Source organism: Chrysoperla carnea, unplaced genomic scaffold (assembly GCF_905475395.1).
Source record: "Chrysoperla carnea unplaced genomic scaffold, inChrCarn1.1, whole genome shotgun sequence".
NCBI classification, from domain to species: domain Eukaryota; kingdom Metazoa; phylum Arthropoda; class Insecta; order Neuroptera; family Chrysopidae; genus Chrysoperla; species Chrysoperla carnea.
In genome coordinates, this window is record NW_025408240.1 from 7189 (window position 1) to 8985 (window position 1797).

Sequence of the window (1797 nt, forward strand, 5' to 3'; positions counted from 1 at the left end):
CGAAAAATGTCAAATTTGATCATTTTTGGCTTATTTCTACTTAGTCTAGTCATAAAGGACCTCTATGTATACATTTTGACTTACTTGGATCAAAATTTCAATGATTTGTATAGACATGACTCTCATGTTGAAAAATCGAAAATTTTCAAAAAATGTTTTTTCTATCGAAAAATGTCAAATTTGATCATTTTTGGCTTATTTCTACTTAGTCTAGTCATAAAGGACCTCTTTGTATACATTTTGACTTACTTGGATCAAAATTTCAATGATTTGTACAGTCATGACTCTCATGTTGAAAAATCGAAAATTTTCAAAAAATGTTTTTTCTATCGAAAAATGTCAAATTTGATCATTTTTGGCTTATTTATACTTAGTCCAGTCATAAAGGACCTCGATGTATACATTTTGACTTACTTGGATCAAAATTTCAATGATTTGTATAGTCATGACTCTCATGTTCAAAAATCGAAAATTTTCAAAAAGTGTTTTGTCTATCGAAATATGTCAAATTTGATCATTTTTGGCTTATTTATACTTAGTCTAGTCTAACGGACTTCTATGTATACATTTTGACTTACTTGGATCAAAATTTCAATGATTTGTATAGTCATGACTCTCATGTTGAAAAATCTAAAATTTTCAAAAAATGTTTTTTCTATCGAAAAATGTCAAATATGATCAATTTTGGCTTATTTATACTTAGTCCAGTCATAAAAGACCTCTATGTATACATTTTGACTTACTTGGATCAAAATTTCAATGACTTGTATAGTCATGACTTTCATGTTGAAAAATCGAAAATTTTCAAAAAATGTTTTTTCTATCGAAAAATGTCAAATTTGATCATTTTTGGCTTATTTCTACTTAGTCTAGTCATAAAGGACCTCTATGTATACATTTTGACTTACTTGGATCAAAATTTCAATGATTTGTATAGACATGACTCTCATGTTGAAAAATCGAAAATTTTCAAAAAATGTTTTTTCTATCGAAAAATGTCAAATTTGATCATTTTTGGCTTATTTCTACTTAGTCTAGTCATAAAGGACCTCTATGTATACATTTTGACTTACTTGGATCAAAATTTCAATGATTTGTATAGACATGACTCTCATGTTGAAAAATCGAAAATTTTCAAAAAATGTTTTTTCGATCGTAATATGTCAAATTTGATCATTTTTGGCTTATTTCTACTTAGTCCAGTAATAAAGGACCTTTATGTATACATTTTGACTTACTTGGATCAAAATTTCAATGATTTGTATAGTCATGACTCTCATGTTGAAAAATCGAAATTTTCAAAAAATGTTTTTTCTATCGAAAAATGTCAAATTTGATCATTTTTTGGCTTATTTCTACTTAGTCCAGTCATAATGGATCTTTATGTTTACATTTTGACTTACTTGGATCAAAATTTCAATGATTTGTATAGTCATGACATTCTTGTTGAAAAATCGAAAATTTTCAAAAAAAGTTTTTTCTATCGAAAAATGTCAAATTTGATCATTTTTGGCTTACTTCTACTAAGTCCAGTCATAATGGACCTCATGTATACATTTTGACTTACTTGGATCAAAATTTCAATGATTTGTATAGTCATGACTCTCATGTTGAAAAATCGAAAATTTTCAAAAAATGTTTTTTTCTATCGAAAAATGTCAAATTTGATCATTTTTGGCTTATTTATACTTAGTCTAGTCATAAAGGACCTCTATGTATACATTTTGACTTACTTGGATCAAAATTTCAATGATTTGTATAGACATGACTCTCATGTTGAAAAATCGAAAATTTTCA